A 20,161-nucleotide genomic window follows, 5' to 3' on the forward strand; every position below is an offset into this window, starting at 1 on the left:
TTTTTCTTCACTTTTCAAGTTCAGGCTCACTATCATGGAATGCAAAAACAAATTACTTGTTAAAACTTCTATTAGCAGGCCCTTGCCCCTGAGGTCTAACATTTGTATTTTTCTCCCTCTGAATATTTTAAACCCATTTTTTTTTAAAAAAAGTGAATAACTGAGACTTTTAACTAAAGTTTTTACAATGAGTCTTCTTATATGATTTCAGATTCTGGAGAACAGAATTGCTCAGAAGCCAATGGGCAGTGCAAAGCGGCTCCTCTTCTGAGCCAGCTCATTTATTTGCTTTGGACAGTGAATACTCTAATCACAACATATTTGGTTTCTTTTGTAATACTGGAATTTCTTAAGTGTCCTTGGACACTTTCCAACCCCTCAAATATTAGTCATGCCGCTTGACGCTCAAACAAATCCCGAAGTCGATACTCTCAAACACATCCTTTCCTATTTGCATGGAAATTAGATTTTTAAAACATCAAAATGAAAACAAGTTTCATAGCCTGTGTCCGTAAAATGCCTCTTCATCGGTAAGTGGACTGTAAACTTCGCTTCCAAACAGTAGCTTTCAGTTCTATTAGTGTACTATGCTTGAGAAGCTAAGTGGGTATTGCAAGCTGGCGCACTTCATTGTCAAGGAGAACTTTTCTCTCAGTGCCAGCTTCACTGTGTTTAGCTTTGCTTCGGTCTGAATTGAAGCACCTTTGGGTCTTTTACCTTGGTGTTTTTATTATATAGTAAGCAAATGTTTGATCTCAAGTCCATAAGATTTGATTTGTTAAAATCAGTAAGTAAAAAAAACAAAAAACCTAACCATCTTTGGCAATGGAGAGAAAAACTCACTGCCTTCAGTTTGGACATTAGGAATAATCATATCTCACAATTTTACCCTACTTTGTTGTTGTTTTGTGTGTTTGTTTGTTTGTTTGTTTGTTTGTTTTGAGAGAGACAGACAGGAAGGGAGAGAGATGAGAAGCATCAACTCATAATTGTGCCACCTTAGTTGTTCATTGATTGCTTTCTCATATGTGCCTTGACCAAGGGGCTCCAGATGAACCAGTGACCCCTTGCTCAAGCCAGAGACCTTCAGCTCAATCCAGCAACCCTGGGCTTTGAGCCAGTTACCTTTGGGCTCAAGCCAGTGACTACCACAATTTGAGTGTAGAACATATGGAAGTGAGTTTGGGTCAGATGTATGAAGGTCTCCAAGTGCCTGACCAAGAAACCTGGCCTCAATCCTCCTCACATGCATTTGACTCAACATCTATTGACTTATTGGTATATTGAACTGTGTGGTTAGTCCCTGGGTGCCAGGGATATAGTGATGTGCTGGGATTTTCCTTTGGCTCCTTCAGATCCACCAGGCACCTTTGTCTGAGCCTCTCTGTGCTCTGGGAGGCTGACCTGTGTCCTCTGGGTTCTGGTTAGAGGTGGCAAATTAAAAGCACAGACAAGAGACCAGAGGGTGAAGGGAAAGAGAGATTGGGCATTTACTTCCCAGTTCCCTCACTGTGGGGTTACAGTGCCTGAATTTCCCAGGCCACAGCTGCCACCAGTTCACCCTCTCCAGATAGCTCTCTTGAGGTCAAGGAAACTGCTCTTTCTCCTTGGCCCTCAGGCCTCTGCTGGAGATATCTTACTGCTGATACTCATCCTGAGCACTGCACTGTCTTTGTTGCTCTCCTTGAACTTTGCCTAAACTATCCTTAGTCCCTTTATTAAGCTTTCCTCAATTACCCAGCTAGGGGTGTGTGCCATCTGTCTCCTCCCAGTACCGTGTGGCAAATGAGATCCCAACTCCCATGCAGCTCATCAGCTAGAATTCTTGAACTTGTGTAAGCAGAAGACTGGATTGGATATTTGTGCTTTGGGAAATTGCTGCATGGCAGTGAGGAGAAAGATTTTAATTGAGGGGAAAAGTAGTGAGGGAAGAGGCTGTTACTGTTGTCCTGGCAACAGATGCCAGTGGGAGAGGGAGAGGAAGGGGGATGAGAGAGCCATTTGGCAAGCTATGAGGGTTTGGCAGGACCCAGTGAGTAAAAAGTAATAGTTAAGGGTGGTACTTATGACCTGGCTGGGGTTGCTGGGCAGATGTCCCAACCCTGAGTTAGGGAACCCAGGAGAAAGAGTCAATTGGCAAGGAGAGAAAATGAAGACTTAAACATATTAAGGTTATGTTTACAGTGGGACATCCAAATGGATGTGTCCAGACAACTCTTAGATATGTAGGTTTGAGTTTGTGGGAGAGGTCAGGGTGGGAAATATGGATCTGGGCATTCCTTGGAGACTAGGTGGGCATGAAATCAAGAAAGTGTTTAAGACATCCCAGAGAGAACATGCTAAGTGAGCAGAGCAGAGGGCCCCTGAGAGGTCCCATGGAGCTAAAATCCATAAAGAACAGCTCAGCACTGACACAAGGGCCTGAAACTCCCCTCAGTCAGTGATGGGTCCCCTTATCTCAGCCCCAAGGTGGCAGGTGGTGTGTTATGCCACCTGCTTGTCTAGGAAATGCCATTAAAGCTGCCCTCGGTGACTCAGGTTTGCCAAGCATCCCAGGCCCCTGTTCTGCTGAATGTGGAGATGGACAAGGAAGAGGTAGGACAATGTGAGTCTGAATTAACCCCAGACATATTCTGAAAGTGGAGTTCTTTTTAATTGCTAGTTTATTTTGATAACATGGCTGAGGTTACCTCTCTGGTCTATAATGGCACTAGAATAGGAGCTGGGGTCTGCTCCCAAAACCATTATCCCCATACTAAAGGGCAGAGAAAACCAGAGGATGGGCTGGCAGGGAAGGCCAGGTGGAAGAAGGGCAGAGGGCATCCAGGTAGAGATAACTGCTGGAACAGAAGCAAAGGAGCAATTTGCCAGCTGAGAGATAAGAAGAGATGTGTCTGAGAAGGAAGGTTCAGCCCAAGGGGGCAGGGCCTCATGTGCCACTCTAGGTGAGTATTTGTGCTTAGTTACTGAAGGCCACATGGTGGCAGACATGCAACCTGCTTAGCACTTTAAGAAGATTAGCTCTAATATCGAGCACCTCCCCAGGCACAAGACATAGGCCTTCCAGCCACATCTTTAACCCTTGTTAGGCTTCAAAACAATCTATAATCCCCATTTTAAAGGCACAGAACCACCACTTAGAGAGTATGAGTAAGTTCCCCAAAGTGGGGGAGCTAGAACCCCAGTACAGGCCTTGCATCTCTCAGCCATGGTCTATCCAAAGCTCCCACCTCAGCTGGAGGGAATAATAAAGGCAAGAGTACTCTGGGATCCATGACAGCCCTCCTCCCCGGATGTGGTGAATGAGCAGGAGAGGCTGTTGCTTGCTTCCTTTCTTGCCCAGGCATCCTCACACCCAGGAGTAGAATCTCTGATTAGGGGTGCCCAAGAGCCATGAGACAGAAGACTTCACCTCTGGTGTTTCCTTGCTCTTGCCTCTCATTTTGGCCTGAAGGTGTCTGCTGCTCTTTGGGAAACCCCATGGACTGAGGAGTCAGAGTGGCTCCAGGGAAGACCCAGGGGAAGGAAAGCAGAGCCTGTCCTGAGTTTTGCATGAGGGAAACTTTGCTGCCCGGCCTGTCTGGCAGATGCTGTAACCGGCAAAGGTGTACCATGGTGGGAGCCCTCAGTCTGCTGGGTGCCTCAGGGAGCTGTTCACACAACCCCACATTCTACTGTAATAAGTGGGATTGCAAGGTGGTATCAGCTGACTTGTGTCCCCCAAATTTCATATGTTGAAGTGCCAACCCCCAAAACCTCAGGATATAACCTTATTTGGAGATAAGGTTTTTAAAGAGGTGATTTGGTTAAAATGAGGCTATAAGGGTGAGGCCTTCATTCAATAGGACTGGTGCTCTTATAAGGAAGAGAAACTGACACACACACCAGTGGTGCCCACACAGAAGGAGTTATGTGAAAAGGACAGGCAAGGAGAGACCTCAGAGAAAACCAACCCTGCTGACACCTTGATCTTGAACTTCAGCCTCCAAAACTGTGAGACATAAATTTCTGTTGTTTAAGCCACCCAGGCTGTGGCGCTTTGTTGTGGCAGCCAGAGAAAACTAGCATAGAAAGCAAGATGATAATTGAAGTGAGTTATGGTATCTCAGAATAATATTGCTGTACCTGTTACAACCATTCACTCCCTGCATCTGCTTTCCACCCTCAAATTATAGAAATTACTCGAAGGACAAGAACATTCCCGATGCCTTTATGCCCTGACATTTTCAAATAAATAAGGGATTTAGTCAAGAAAAATAATTAGTTAGCATTTACTGACTGATTAGGAAGACTGGACAATGGATTGTTACCATGTGCAGCACAGATACTCTATGTTTTATATATAATCTCACTTAGTCCTCAGAACAGCCTTTCACCATATATCTTATGAACTCTTGGACTGCAGGCAGGGTAGGTAACCTGCCCCAAGTTACAGCCTCAAATACCAGAGCTGGTGTGAAACCCAGCTCCAGCCAAATCTAAAGTCATGGTTATTTCCACTATCTTCTGTACTTAGGTCCCTGGGGGATTAAAAAAAGAAGACAGGGACCCTGCACCTCTCTTTCCCAATCTCACAGTCAGGCTCACAAGACAAGATATACACAAATGAAAAAGTGATGAACAGTCCCAGGTGATATACCTACTTGCCATGCATATGGAACTATTGGGCCCTGCTCTCATAAACACCCACATGACTGCTTGGTGGAACTGGGCTTCACAGAGAGGTCCGCAGTGAAGACTGGCCCTGGGGGCTTTGCTTGCAAACATCATCCCAACACTGCAGTCTTCTTGGTTCACAACACCCAGTCCAGTTTTGCCCTATCAGATTCTTATTTGTGGCTGTGGCCCTGCACCCTCAGCTTATTATTTCTGGTCCCTTGTCCTTGGCCTCTGACCTCCCCATCTGTCCTGGTTGCAGACTGCACATACCTTTCCACATCAATTCTGACTGGTACTTGCAGTGATGTAACAGCTGGCTCACCAGCTCCTGGATCTGATTCCCAGTGGTGATAAGAATCAGAAGTCATTCTGGGCAGGTAATGATCAAATATAAGAGGAAGATGCACCCACAGGAAACAGAGGCCAGAGGCATTGAACAAAGCCTTTTAGACATGAAGTGAAAAGACTTGGCCACTTCAAACAATCTCAAGAATGGTTTTGACATTTTGATCTTCACAATTCTCTTCTTTCTGAAAATCTGTAAATGCGGTCAAGTCTGACTCACTGACTGGTTTGTAAGAAGGCATTAACACACAGAACATCAGGTAAAATGCACACAAAACAAAAAGCATGGAGGAATTTAAGTTACAACGGTATAACCCTGAGTGGAATAGGCTCAGATGAGTGGAAGCAAAAATATACAAAAGACAGGTGTAGAAAAGAGGGGTGAGGCCCTGGCCAGTTGGCTCAGCGGTAGAGCGTCGGCCTGGCGTGCGGGGGACTCGGGTTCGATTCCCGGCCAGGGCACATAGGAGAAGCGCCCATTTGCTTCTCCACCCCCCCCTCCTTCCTCTCTGTCTCTCTCTTCCCCTCCCGCAGCCAAGGCTCCATTGGAGCAAAGATGGCCCGGGGCGCTGGGGATGGCTCCTTGGCCTCTGCCCCAGGCACTAGAGTGGCTTTGGTCGCGGCAGAGCAATGCCCTGGAGGGGCAGAGCATCGCCCCCTGGTGGGCAGAGCGTCGCCCCTGGTGGGCGTGCATGGTGGATCCCTGTTGGGCGCATGCGGGAGTCTGTCTGTCTCTCCCCGTTTCCAGCTTCAGAAAAATAAAAAAAAGAAAAAAAAAAAAGAAAAGAGGGGTGAGGGAGCAACACTCCCAGTATCAGGGGAAGGACTCCCACTTCTCACACCTACTTCCTCTCCATGGATTCATCTATGAGTACAAAGGCAGCAAATTGATTTAACATCATTTGGCAACTTTCATTGAGAAGGATTTGGAGACTTCCAGGGGATCTTTTTGTGATGGATTAGTTATGTCTACCAGAGACACAAGCTACAAAGTGAGGCATACAGCTCACCAATTTGGCATCTCAGTTAAGCCATGTTGATTGCCGACTAGATTTCAAGTATCACTGCAACCTAAATTTTCCTGCTCCCCACACAAAGTTGCCCCCCTCTCGGATATAGATGCTACAACCAACCCCATGTGTGGTATGCCCACTGTTCCCTGATGATCATCTGCCTGCACTCTCCCTTCTGGCTAAACTAGTTCATCCAGTCTCCACTTCCACCCGACCCCAGCTTCCTGTTTGAGAGGAATAAACAAGCAAATATATAGAGCATTTGGCATTGTTGGCACATAGTAGCTACTCCATGAGTTCCTAATAGTCTTATTATATCACAACAATAAGTCTTCTTTAATAAATGATACTTGAGTGCCTATTATGTCCCAGGTATTTTCTGTAGCTTTTCCCATTTAATTCTCCTGACTACCCTAGAAGGCGGTCATAGTTAACATTTTACAGATAAGGAAACTGAGGCTCAGGACATTAAATCACTCAGTCAAAGTTAGGTAACTTGTAAATGATAAACCCAGGATTCAACCCCAGTCATGTCTGGTTGAAAGTTCAGTCCCTTTTCAATGTTTGACATTCATGCTCTCTCCAAGTTGATCCCCCAACCACAGTGAGAGCATTCCTTCCCTTTTAGCCCCCTAAGGATCTTTGGTACTCATAGTGCTGGGTTTCAGCCTGCACTTCTTGCCTACAAAACATGGAAGTATCTCCTGGGTGTTCTTGTGCAGTTCTGCTGGGACTAAGTCATGAGCTTTTGCCTAGCATCCATTACTACTCCCCGTACTCTCCAAAAATTCTGGCTACAATTCAGGGACACCAAGAGTTGGCTGGTAGATTCTGCTATTCCCACTGGCTCCTGGCTGCCTTTGCATTTCCAGCAGGGAAATTACACTTAATTACCTTTCAATGCATTTACTTGGGCATTCATCTGGCTGCCGTCTTGTCTCCCATGGAACCCTTTGAAGCAGAGGTGGAGTGAGTAGACTTCAGAGATGTGATTTCAGAGGCCTTACCCCTGGGCTAAGCTGACTCCATGGGGCAGTGCTCCCTTCAGAGGCAGCTGCCTTGGCCATCTGGTGGCCAGGCTCACATGGGTGCCACCTTGGCTGCCCTACTGTGCTGCCAGTGAATTTCTATGTACTCTCAGCTTCCTCCTCCACTCTCTCTTCCCCATGCAAGTGAGGCAGTCCGGATATGGACTTGGAAAGGGCAGAGGGAAAGTAGGAATAGACAGGTCCTGCAGGTGGTGAGCCTTGGGGCAGTGGCTAGGGCACCTCAACCTTCCTCCATGCTTTTGTCTCTCATTTCGGAGGATACAGTTACTTTCCTCCATTCCCACATTGTGGGGTCATACCTGGCTCTTTGTTGCCCACCATGCACATAGATTCACCCCCATTTCTAAGCCAATCCTGACCAAAGCAGAAGGTTTTCCTATGGCCCTGACACCAACATACAGAATTGTGCCCCACAATTCTGAGCTCCAGGATAATACCTAGGTAACAGGTGCTGTGGATTCACCACTTGGACCCCATCTGTGTGATGACAGGACCTCCTCTGGAGACCTGGTGGATAAAACCCCTGTTAGCATAGCTTGGAAGCAGGTTCTACACTGTCCCCTGCAGGTTCACAGCAAGCCCAGTCTATAGTTGCCTACAGAGGTCATGTGATTGATAAAAGCCACTCCCTCCCCTACTAAGATCACCTTCCAAATAAATGATTTATAATTAAACCCTCACCTTCAGTCTGCTGTTGGGCTAACCAAACCAAGATATCCATTGGCTAGGTTCTTCTGGCTGCCCCCAGTTTAGGGATGATCTCTCCAGGAAACATTTGCTGATTTAGCCCAGTGGACTCAGCCTTTCACTCTCCCCACACTTGTACTCCCCCACCACCACCTTCAGGACTGGAGTATGGCTGTCAGCTGGGGTCTTGCTCATTGGGACCTTACATATTGGCTATCATTTGGGTTCCTTCCATTTTATGCCATCCCAATGGTAGCAAACTTCAGTATCTACTAAGACCTTTGAAGCTCCTTGGTTCATGTGGCTGGTGCAGACACAATTGCAGAGTCAGGTCTTTATTCTTTCCTTCCCATGAGTTGAAGGACCTACCTCAGACAGGAGAAAATTCAATGCCACTGGCGGAGACAGGACTGTTAAATACAAAGACCTGAGGTTAGGAAGCAGACAGATAGGTGCTCAGATCTCAGCATGGCCATGGACAAGATTCTCTGCCTAAGGGAGTTCATGTTTGAGATTCAGCATCTTGCATTACCAGGTGGTGGCACCGTAGATAGAAAATTGGCCTGAGATGCTGAGGACCCAGGTTTTAAAACCCAAGGTCACTGGCTTGAGTGAGGGCTCACCAACTTGAGCACAGGGTTCCTGGCTTGAGCATGGGATCATAGACATGACCCCACAGTTGCTGGTTTGAGTCCAAAGGTCACTGAAGCACAAGGTTGCTGGCTTGAGCAAGGGGTCACTCCCTCTACTGTGGCCCCCTGGTCAAGACAATCAATGAAAAACTAAGGCACCACAACGAAGAATTGATGCTTCTCATCTCTCTCCCTTCCTGTCTATCTGTTCCTCCATCTCTTTCTCTCTCTCTCTCTCTCTCTCTCTCACACACACACACTGAAAACAGAGAGTGAGAGAGAGAGAGTCAGCATCTTTCTTTATCCTTAAATGATAGGTGGTGGATATGACCTGTGCTCCCTGTTTCGTAGAACAGAGTTAGATAGTGGCTGCTCAGCCAGGGACAGCATTTCTCAGGACTCCTCACACTTAAGTTACTAGTTCTCATCAGTGGAATATGAATGGAAGAGATGTGTGTCACCTCAGGCCAGTGCAATATCTTCATGATCACTTTCAACTTCCTCTTAGATGCTGAGGACTCCAGAGTCCCTGAATCACCATGTGGAGGACAGCTGCATGCCAACCAGAAACACCAGCATTGGAGCATGTGAGCACAAAACATTTGTTTAACTACTCAATTGTGGGGGCTTGTTTGTAGTAACAGTTGGCATGACCCTAACCAATACAGAATTAAAATCTTTTCGTGTTGTTGTAACCTAAGAGATGACAGATAACTGCTATGTGAGGAGCGCAGATTGTGTGCGCTTAATATGCATGGTTTTATTGAATGCTCAAAGCAACCACATTATCCACATTTTGTAGTTGGGGAAATCCTAGCCCAGAAAAGTAAAATTTTGTGGCCAAGGTCACACAGGTAGACAATGCTAGATCTGGGTTCTTAACCATTAGGCAAAACTGCCTCCCGTACATGCACAGCATTAACACAGTGCCTGCCACAGAGTGAGTGCTTCTTAAATGGGTATCATTCTTAATCAGGCAGAAGAAAGTTTGGCCAAGGCTTCCTGACATTTATATGGCATCTTTGTCAAGAAGAGTCAACCCCCCACCCCGTTCTGGTCAGATGAAATAGACAAAGGCACCACCACTGGTGGAGGGCAAAGGATTAGGCATTCAGCCTCACCAGAGCCCTCAACCAGGGTCTTACCCGCGTGCTGGCCTTTCACTGCTCCCCAGGTATGCCCCCGAGTGATTCCTCAACTAGACCCCTTGCTTGTAGGGAGCATGAAAATAAAGCTAGTGTTCCAGACTTCCTGGAATGAAATGCCCACTGGGAGGCCTTCTTTGGAGCCAGCAAGCCCTCAGGGGGCTGGATGGGCAACACCCTTTCTCCCCTCAAAGAGGCCTCCCGAAGGCCCCCTGGGATGGCTTCTTGTCCCTTGGCCTCAGTCCAGCCTCCAGCAGGGTGATTTCTGGCCAGGCGGGTAATAGATTTCTGTCTCCTTTTGAGGGCCTTTTGTGTGCCCTCAAACCCAGAGCCAAATGCTCCCCCTCCAACAACAATAAAAAAAAAGGAAGAAGAAGCTGTGTTTCTAGTCCCTGCATGAGACTTGTGGAGCTGGAGGACCTGGGGGGAGTTGGCCCATGGTTTTATTTATGTTAATTTCCCACCCCTCTTCTTGGCCCCTTACTTCACAAAGCTCCCTTGTGGGACACCAGTGAAGCATCTAATGTGTAATATATATTGAGGCAAGGGTGCCTGCCCTGCATTTCCTGGCTCGTGATTTATGAGATGAGGCTGGGCTGCCTCCCTCCCTGCTTCCAGCGCATGCTCTGTCCTGGAGATACAGCCATGAATTCTCTCTGATGGGGATCCAGGAACCTGCTGTGCCTCTGCCTGCCCACTAGAGGCTCCACAAAACCATGACTTCCACTTCACACATAGGGAGACTGAGGCACAGTTAAATAGGGGTGGGTGCTAATTAGGGGAGCTTGGGCCAGCAGAAGTTGTCTTCACTAGAGTCCAGTACATTTACTTAAGCCTCTCTACTCATAGAGATCTTCTGGGGGGGGGGCATTTAAAATAATTTAGTCATGTTGGGACCCATGGTCACAGAGGGGCAGCTTTATATAAGCATCAGAGAGTTGCTCAGGGATCATGTTGAAACATACAGAGGCCCCAGTCCAATGTGAACCTGGACTTCATCTTGAGTCTTCAGAGATGGGCCTGGGTATTTTGGTTTCAATGAGGCCTGAGAAACTCCCAAATATAAAAGCTGAAAGGTACTGTAAAATCCATAGAGTCCAGATTTCCCATTTTCATGATAAAAACAATGAGGCGTAGAGGAAGATGGGGTCTTGGCCAACGTAACACATTGAGAGTGAGTGGTTCTTTTTCTGAGGACAGCAGGAGAGGAGTGGGGATCCTGGGAATCGCAGGAGATAAGAGGAAGAGCTGCACCAGCTTACGGGTGGAGGAACTTGAGTAGTTGGACCTCTGGGAGGTTGGTGCTGGCACCTGATCCTGGACATTCTGTCTCCCCACCACTCAGTCTCAGAACACTCTTCCCCACTTTCTCAAGCTCTGACGGAGTGCTGCTCTCCAGCTTTGTCAGGGCTTGGCATCCACAGACTCAGGCCCTTGGGCAGGAGGTCTGGGCTGTTCTAGAGAAGGAAACCACAGGCACAACTTAGTCTGTGTAGACATGGTTCCAGTCTGTCTTTCTTCATAACCTACTCCAACAGCCTGTGGCCCCTGGGACACCTCATCCTCAGGCCCACATGCAGACTGCTTTGACATGCAGGCTACATGTGTTTGTGTGACTTAAACAGAAATAGATGGATGGAAGGGAAACAATTTATAATTAATGAAAGATGGTACTTGATTCAGAATTTTCTTTCCTTTCAAGTTTCAGAACTTTTGGTCCAATTTGAAGAGGTAGCTGTGACCTGACAGGAACACAGAGCCAGATGTCTAAGGGCTTACCTCCCAGTTCTAGCACATGGCCATGTGCCCCATGAATGCTGTCCACCCTCTCCGAGAAGGGCATCCTTACCTGTAAAGTGTGGGTCATCATCTGTCCTGCACTGTTTGTTGGGAGTGTGACAGGAGATATGTAGGTGAAAGTTCCTGGCACACTTCAGATGCTGGGTAAACGATTGTTACATATGAGCCTGAAGGGGCACACAGTCCATTCTCAGAGTGAGCCCTCTCACCTGTCCATGCAGAGATTCTGCACAACAAGCACTTTCATGAGAGGCGTACATTAGAGATACTGTTCCTACAGTGTTTCAGAAAAAAGCGAGAATGTAGCCAGGCAAAGATATATCTTTTGATATTTTTTCTACCCTCAGACATATGTGAAAATGAGGGGAGGGGTGAACATGGAAACATCTTCTTGAAGGTTTTCCCCTTAGTTTTTACTAAAGTATTACAGACATACAGAAAAATGCACAAATTGTAAATGGTTAGCTTCATGGGTGTCACTAGGTGACGGCATCCGTGAAAGCACTCGGGTTAAGAAGCTTCTAGTTAACCAGCATCGCAGAAGCCCCCGTTGTGCCCTTCCCAGCCTCTTCCAAGCCTCAGCTTGCATGACCACAGTCCTGAGTCCTACCTGTCTGCCTTGGAACTTTATAGGGACAGAATCTTACATATGTAATGTTTGTGTCTCTGGCTTCTTTCCTTCAAATTACATTAGTGAGATCCATCCATACTCTTCCAACATATGTAAGTATCAGGTACTCCTTCCGCATCCTTGAAAACTTCTGTATCATCTGTTTTGCATTTCAGTGATTCTGGTGGGTGTGTAGAGGGATTTCACTGTGGTGTTAATTTGCCTTTCCCCAAACGGTAATAAGGTTGAGCCTCCTTACATATGCCTATTGGTCACTTGGACATTCTCTTGGTAAAGTATGTCTTTAAGTCTTTTACCCAGGTGTCTATTAGGCTAGCTGTTATCTGATTTGTGGGTGCTCTTTTTTTTTTTTAATTTTTTTTTTTTGTGTGTATTTTTCTGAAGCTGGAAATGGGGAGAGACAGTCAGACAGACACCCGCATGCGCCTGACCGGGATCCGCCCGACCGGGATCCACCCGGCACGCCCACCAGGGGCGATGCTCTGCCCACCAGGGGGTGATGCTCTGCCCCTCCGGGGCGTCGCTCTGCCGCGACCAGAGCCACTCTAGCACCTGGGGCAGAGGCCAAGGAGCCATCCCCAGCGCCCGGGCCATCTTTGCTCCAATGGAGCCTTGGCTGCGGGAGGGGAAGAGAGAGACAGAAAGGAAGGAGGGGTGGGGGATGGAGAAGCAAATGGGCGCTTCTCCTATGTGCCCTGGCCAGGAATCGAACCCGGGTCCCCCGTACTCCAGGCCGATGCTCTACCGCTGATTGTGGGTGCTCTTTATATATTCTGGATACTCTTCAGTTTTTTAGGGTCTTTTAGAAGGCTTCCCTCCTCTCACTCGGATATTTCACCCCAAGTACTTTGGTTGCTTTGGTATTGATAGAAACCCTTTGAGCACAAGCATTCAATAGACCTCGTACTCCCCATCTCTCAGTAACAGCTCAGTGCTGCTGCGTTTCCCTGCAGAGTGCAGGGCAGCTCCTCTGCACACAGAGAGGCTTACGTTTACCTCTGGCCTCCTCCCTCCTCCGCCTTCCTCTTAACCTCTTTTCCACTTTTTGATGCCCATCACCTCGGTTCCGTTCCTATGAGCCTTGCTCTCATCTGGGGGAAAAGTTACTTTTAAGTTGTCTGTTGACCAAGAGGCTCCATTTCTTTTGGTTGCTGGATAAGGGATGAGAGGGATGGAATTTGCCCTTAGAAAGCGGCTAGGGCCTGGGATTCCACCATTAAAGCTTTAATTCAAAATGACAACAGCTAGTTAGTTACAATGTAAAAGGACTATTCTAGTATTTTAATAGTAGATTTATGTGCCCCAGAACATACCAGCTGGATACCAGTCACACTCACTGCTGAGCCCTGGCCAGGTCTATGGTGCCAGGCTAATTCTTGTCTTAGCCTCACCTCTGCCTGGTTCCAGAAGGAATAGCTCCCAGAGATTCCTGTGGCTCACTTACATCCCATAACATTACCATTTAGAGCAGGCTTCCCCAAACTACGGCCTGGCCCACGGGCCACATGCGGCCCCCTGAGGCCATTTATCCGGCCCCCCACCACACTTCCAGAAGGGGCGCCTCTTTCTGGAAGTGTGGTGGTCAGTGAGAGGAGCACTGTATGTGGCGGCCCTCCAATGGTCTGAGGGACAGTGAACTGGTCCCCTTTGTAAAAAGTTTGGGGACCCGTGATTTAGAGCCTCAAACCTGATGTCAATCACACATTCCTATTTACAAATCAATAGCTTCACAGGTTCCACTTTGATAAACTCTGTAACAGAGCATTTGTGGAGGCCAGAGGAATAAAGTTTTAATGGTAGAATTACAGGCACCATGAGAGGTGATTGAGGGAGATGTTTTCATAGGGAGTCAACCCAACCAGCTTAAATGAACCAGTAAAAGGATGCACTCCATGCTGTTTTTGGACATCTTTCCGGAGGGTAGATATACATTACTCTATGCTGCCTAATTGTACCCAGAGCAGGAAACTGAAAGGTCTTGTAGAAGTTAATGCCTTGACATTTTGACTGAGCCATTTCCCCTCCAGGTGGGTGACCCAGAGCCTATTTCTGTTGGGCAGAGACCAAAAATAACATCTCCTGGTTTTAAAGCCATGTCTCCCAAAGCATTTCCTTCTGCACATCCAAGTTCTGAAAGGATATTTTAAAAGGTTAGGCATCTCCTCTGGGAAAGGCATTTTGTTGTCTTTCTTGAGCAAAGAATGTACTTAAAGCTTCTAATTGACCTGCCAGCCTGAGCAGAAGGAAGATTTCATCTATGAGGGTCAATATGAGGGTAAAACTTGAAGGAATTTTAAACCAGGTTTTTGGGGTTTTTTTTAACGAAATACATGCTTGAGCAAAAATTCAAATAATACAGGATATCCGAATACTCAGCCTAACTTCTCTGTACTTTGTGTAAGAATAAGCATGTTACCAGCACCATTTCCTTGGGTAACCAGTCAGCATAAGTTAAGTTATGCTATCTTAACAAGTAACCCCAAGATCTCTCTGCCTTACAACCACAAAGGCTATTCCTTTTCTTCTTTCCTTCCTTCCTTTCTTCCTTCATGGAGATAGTGCCCCAACCAGGATCTACCTGGCAACCTCTGTCTGGGGCCGATGCTAGAATCAACCGAGCTCTTTTTAGCACCTGAGGCTGACACAAACCAATGGAGCTATCCTCAGCGCCCAGGGCAGATGCTTGTACCAATCAAGCCACTAGCTGCAGGAGAGGAAGAGGGAGAGAAAGGAAAGATGGAGAGGGAGAAAAGGGGGAGAGGGAGAAAAGCAGATGGTCGCTTCTTCTGTGTGCCCTGACCAGTAATCAAACCCAGGATGTCCATATGCCTGCCAAATGCTCTATCCATTGAGCTAACTGGCCAGGGCCAAAGATTTATTTATTACTCACATTACTTGTCCACTGGGACTTGGCTATGGTTCTGTTTCATGTATCTCACTGTAGGACCCAGGCTGGCAGAACAGCCTGAATCTGAGATGTTGCTATCTCACAATAAAAGGAAAAAAGAACTCATTTGTACCAGGCAACGGCTCATAGTGCTTTCTATCAAATTTCATTGGTCAGAGTAAGTCACACAGCCAAGCCAGAGGTCAATGTAGAGAGAAGGAGCAAATATTTTGACCAGTTATATAGCCTTCATCGTGGGCAATGGTCAGAATGAATTTTTGCTTCTATAGACCATTGTTTTCACTACTTATGGCCCTATGTACACTGTAGAATGCTCTGTCCCCAGGATGTCCTGAAGTTTGCTCCAGATGATGCCACTTTCCCTGATATCAATAAATGTTGGGAGATGAAAGGGTTCCATTGTTAAATAAGTTTGGGAAACATTGGGTTAAATGAGGGTCTTTACTGCAAGGGCTCTCAGAACCTTTAATAGAAAGTGCATTGTTGGTTTTAAAGGAAATAGTCAAATGGCCCACTGCCTGGTGCTTCTGGGTCAGTGTTCATAACTTTGGCAGAACATTAGAATCAACTGGGGAGGATTTTAAAGATAGCCTGATGCCCAGGCCACACCCTAAACCAGTGCTTCTCAAAGTGTGTGCCAGGTGTGCCCTAGAAGATTTCCAGGTGTGCCTATGGTATTCCAGAGAAATATGTGCCTATTGGGGACCAAAAAACCAACAGGGTTTTTGTTGGAGTTTAGATTTTTGGGGGACAGAGTTGTGGGGAATTGGATGTAAGCTGACAGTCTGCCCAACCCCCCACCTCACTTGCCTGATTAGGTTGCAAAAAGCTGTTAAGCTGTGGTGCTGGATTGTTTACACTACCCCCCATGTTCCCTAGAAAGACTGGAGGCAAGTTTCTTCTATCCTTTGTTTGGTGTAAAGTTAAGATGATATATATGGTGGGGGTTTTGGATTTTTTTTTTTTAATAAATTTTTATTAATGGTAATGGGATGACATTAATAAATCAGGGTACATATATTCAAAGAAAACATGTCTAGGTTATTTTGTCATCAAATTATGTTGCAAACCCCTCGCCCAAAGTCAGATTGTCTTCCGTCACCCTCTATCTAGTTCTCTGTGCCCCTCCCCCTCCCCCTAACTCTCTCCCTCCCCCCCCCCCACCCTTGGTAACCACCACACTCTTGTCCATGTCTCTTAGTCTCGTTTTTATGTTCCACCAATGTATGGAATCATGTAGTTCTTGTTTTTTTCTGATTTACTTATTTCACTCCTTATAATGTTATCAAGATCCCACCATTTTGCTGTAAATGATCTGATATCATCATTTCTTATGGCTGAGTAGTATTCCATAGTGTATATGTGCCACATCTTCTTTATCCAGTCTTCTATTGAAGGGCTTTTTGGTTGTTTCCATGTCTTGGCCACTGTGAACAGTGCTGCAATGAACATGGGGCTACATGTGTCTTCATGTATCAATGTTTCTGAGGTTTTGGGGTATATACCCAGTAGAGGGATTGCTGGGTCATAAGGTAGTTCTATTTGCAGTTTTTTGAGGAACCACCATACTTTCCTCCATAATGGTTGTACTACTTTACAGTCCCACCAACAGTGAATGAGGGTTCCTTTTTCTCCACAGCCTCTCCAACATTTGCTATTACCCGTCTTGTTGATAATAGCTAATCTAACAGGAGTGAGGTGGTATCTCATTGTAGTTTTGATTTGCATTTCTCTAATAACTAATGAAGCTGAGCATCTTTTCATATATCTGTTGGCCATTTGTATCTCTTCCTGGGAGAAGTGTCTGTTCATGTCCTCTTCCCATTTTTTTATTGGATTGTTTGTTTGTTTGTTGTTGAGTTTTATGAGTTCTTTGTAAATTTTGGATATTAGGCCCTTATCTGAGCTGTCGTTTGAAAATATCAGTTCCCATATAGTTGGCTGTCTGTTTATTTTGATATCAGTTTCTCTTGCTGAGCAAAAACTTTTAATTCTGATGTAGTCCCATTCATTTATCTTTGCCTTCACTTCTCTTGCCATTGGAGTCAAGTTCATAAAATGTTCTTTAAAACCCAGGTCCATGATTTTAGTACCTATGTCTTCTTCTATGTACTTTATTGTTTCAGGTCTTATATTTAGGTCTTTGATCCATTTTGAATTAATTTTAGTACACGGGGACAGGCTGTAGTCGAGTTTCATTCTTTTGCATGTGGCTTTCCAGTTTTCCCAACACCATTTGTTGAAGAGGCTTTCTTTTCTCCATTGTGTGTTGTTGGCCCCTTTATCAAAGATTATTTGACCATATATATGTGGTTTTATTTCTGGGCTTTCTATTCTGTTCCATTGGTCTGAGTGTCTATTTTTTTGCCAATACCATGCTGTTTTGATAATCGTGGCCCTATAATATAGTTTAAAGTCAGGTATTGTAATGCCCCCAGCTTCATTCTTTTTCCTTAGGATTGTTTTGGCTATTCAGGGTTTTTTATAGTTTCATATAAATCTGATGATTTTTTGTTCCATTTCTTTAAAAAATCTCATAGGGATTTTGATGGGAATTGCATTAAATTTGTATATTGCTTTGGGTAATATGGCCATTTTGATTATATTTATTCTTCCTATCCAAGAACAAGGAATATTTTTCCATCTCATTGTATCTTTTTCGATTTCCCTTAACAATGCTTTGTAATTTTCATTATATAGGTCCTTTACGTTCTTTGTTATGTTTATTCCTAGGTATTTTATTTTTTTTGTTGCAATCATGAAGGGGATTATTTTTTTGAGTTCGTTTTCTAATATTTCATTGTTGGCATATAGAAAGGCTATGGACTTTTGTATGTTAATTTTGTATCCTGCGACCTTACTGTATTGGTTTATTGTTTCTAATAATCTTTTTGTGGAGTCCTTCGGGTTTTCGATGTATAGGATCATATCATCAGCAAAAAGTGATAGCTTTACTTCTTCTTTTCCGATATGGATGCCTTTTATTTCTTTGTCTTGTCTGATTGCTCTGGCCAGAACTTCTAGCACCACGTTGAATAAGAGTGGAGAGAGTGGACAACCCTGTCTTGTTCCTGATTTAAGGTAGAAAGTCCTCAGTTTTATGCCGTTTAATAGGATGTTGGCTGATGGTTTATCATATATGGCCTTTATCATGTTGAGATATTTTCCTTCTATACCCATTTTGTTGAGAGTCTTAAACATAAAATTGTGTTGTATTTTATCAAAAGCCTTTTCTGCATCTATTGATAAGATCATGTGGTTTTTGTTCTTTGTTTTGTTGATATGGTGTATTACGTTAACCGTTTTGCGTATGTTGAACCATCCTTGAGATTCTGGGATGAATCCCACTTGATCATGATGTATTATTTTTTTAATATGTTGTTGTATTCGGTTTTCCAGTATTTTGTTTAGTATTTTAGCATCTGTATTCATTAGAGATATTGGTCTGTAGTTTTCTTTCTTTGTGCCATCCTTGCCAGGTTTTGGTATGAGGGTTATGTTGGCCTCATAAAATGTGTTTGGAAGTATTGCTTCTTCTTCAATTTTTTGGAAGACTTTGAGTAGAATAGGAACCAAGTCTTCTTTGAATGTTTGATAGAATTCACTAGTATAACCGTCTGGGCCTGGACTTTTATTTTTGGGGAGATTTTTAATAGTTTTTTCTATTTCCTCCCTGCTGATTGGTCTGTTTAGGCTTTCTGCTTCTTCATGACTCAGTCTAGGAAGGTTGTATTGTTCTAGGAATTTATCCATTTCTTCTAGATTGTTGTATTTGGTGGCATATAATTTTTCATAGTATTCTACAATAATTCTTTGTATTTCTATGATGTCTGTGGTGATCTCTCCTCTTTCATTTTGGATTTTATTTATTTGAGTCCTGTGTCTTTTTTCCTTGGTGAGTCTTGCCAAGGGTTTGTCAATTTTGTTGATCTTTTCAAAGAACCAGCTCCTTGTTTTATTGATTTTTTCTATAGTTTTTCTGTTCTCTATTTCATTTATTTCTGCTCTGATTTTTATTATCTCCTTTCTTCGGCTGGTTTTGGGTTGTCTTTGTTCTTCTTTTTCTAGTTCCTTAAGGTGTGAAGTTAAGTGGTTTACTTCGGCTCTCTCTTGTTTGTTCATATAGGCCTGAAGTGATATGAACTTTCCTCTTATTACTGCTTTTGCTGCATCCCAGAGATTCTGATATGTCGTATTTTCATTTTCATTTGTCTGTATATATCTTTTGATTTCTGCGCTTATTTCTTCTTTGACCCATTCATTTTTTAGAAGTATGTTGTTTAGTTTCCACATTTTTGTGGGTTTTTCCCCCTCTTTTTTGCAGTTGAATTCTAGTTTCAAGGCTTTATGATCAGAAAATATGCTTGGTACAATTTCAATATTTCTAAATTTGCTGATATTGTCTTTGTGGCCCAACATATGGTCAATTCTTGAGAATGTTCCATGTACACTAGAGAAAAATGTATACTCTGTCGCTTTGGGATGAAGTGTCCTGTAGATGTCTATCATATCCAGGTGTTCTAGTATTTCATTTAAGGCCACTATATCTTTATTGATTCTCTGATTGGATGACCGATCTAGAGCCGTCAGCGGTGTATTGAGGTCTCCAAGTATGATTGTATTTTTGTTAGTTTTTGTTTTAAGGTCAATAAGTAGCTGTCTTATATATTTTGGTGCCCCTTGGTTTGGTGCATATATATTAAGGATTGTTATGTCTTCTTGATTCAACTTCCCCTTAATCATTATGAAATGACCATTTTTGTCTCTGAGTACTTTTTCTGTCTTGTAGTCAGCATTATTAGATATGAGTATTGCTACACCTGCTTTTTTTTGGGTGTTGTTTGCTTGGAGTATTGTTTTCCAGCCTTTCCCTTTGAATTTGTTTTTATCCTTGTTGCTTAGATGTGTTTCTTGTAGGCAGCATATAGTTGGATTTTCTTTTTTAATCCATTCTGCTACTCTGTGTCTTTTTATTGGTAAGTTTAATCCATTTACATTTAGTGTAATTATTGACACTTGTGGGTTCCCTACTGCCATTTTATAAATTGCTTTCTGTTAGTTTTGTATCTAGTTTGATTCTTCTCTTTTGTTTTTCTATCATTTGTTTTTGTTTGTTTGTGTTCCATACTTCTTTCCTCTGTTGCTACCTTTTTTAAGTCAAGTGTTTTTGTGGTGGTTTTTTTAAGGGTGGTTACCATTAAGTAATGAAAAGGGTACCTACCATATTCATTGTAGTACCCTATCTTATAAGTATTTCTGCACTTCATCATCCTTTGCTACTGTTAATCTCCA

At 44.3% G+C, this 20,161-nt stretch overlaps 1 protein-coding gene across 3 annotated transcripts in view; it reads left to right on the forward strand.

Moving 5' to 3' along the window:
* Positions 1–410: 410 nt before the first annotated feature.
* Positions 411–20,161, forward strand: part of ATP2B2 (ATPase plasma membrane Ca2+ transporting 2) — a 516,257-nt gene continuing 496,506 nt past the window's right edge. For all 3 annotated transcript variants that reach the window (XM_066244337.1, XM_066244328.1, XM_066244329.1), the window contains exons 1-2: positions 411–530; positions 8,894–8,972. The gene's annotated coding sequence lies outside the window, so the exon portion shown is untranslated. The remainder of the gene's footprint in view (positions 531–8,893; positions 8,973–20,161) is intronic.

This window comes from Saccopteryx bilineata, chromosome 10 (genome assembly GCF_036850765.1).
Source record: "Saccopteryx bilineata isolate mSacBil1 chromosome 10, mSacBil1_pri_phased_curated, whole genome shotgun sequence".
NCBI classification, from domain to species: domain Eukaryota; kingdom Metazoa; phylum Chordata; class Mammalia; order Chiroptera; family Emballonuridae; genus Saccopteryx; species Saccopteryx bilineata.